This window comes from Penaeus monodon, chromosome 34 (genome assembly GCF_015228065.2).
Source record: "Penaeus monodon isolate SGIC_2016 chromosome 34, NSTDA_Pmon_1, whole genome shotgun sequence".
In the NCBI taxonomy this organism is placed as follows: Eukaryota; Metazoa; Arthropoda; class Malacostraca; order Decapoda; family Penaeidae; genus Penaeus; species Penaeus monodon.
The window spans coordinates 11807993-11808514 of NC_051419.1; positions in this window are offsets into that span (position 1 = coordinate 11807993).

A 522-nucleotide genomic window follows, 5' to 3' on the forward strand; every position below is an offset into this window, starting at 1 on the left:
CAGTTTTCACTAAGAATGAAATGCTTTTTTGTTTAAATTTCTTTTCATGCCATATATCATATAAAGAACTTTCGTCTAAACAATTTTTTTAACCATGTACACAGAAAAAATATCAGCTAGATTATGAGCAGCATATTAATCCTGATGCCTTCCTTACTAAACAGATCACCTGGTCATATCTGAGCTAGAAGTTAAAGGTAAAGGTTACATTATTTCAGAAATAGCAAACAGTGGTGAAAACATATTTTGCTTAATATCTATATCTAATGTCACTTTCGACATCTTATTCCCTAAGGATCACATACTATCGAAGTTTATTCTAAACTACATCTGCATGACACTTGTACAATACAGTACTTTCGAGCAGTCTACTATTATCACTTATTATCAAACAGAGTAAAGGTAAAATATTTCGTGTAACTAAATTGGAGCTTCGATTTATGGTCCTTTCCTCATGTTTAGCTAATACGTGTTTTGTGGACTGTTCAACGACTAGCATTATACACTATTTTTTTTTTTAAG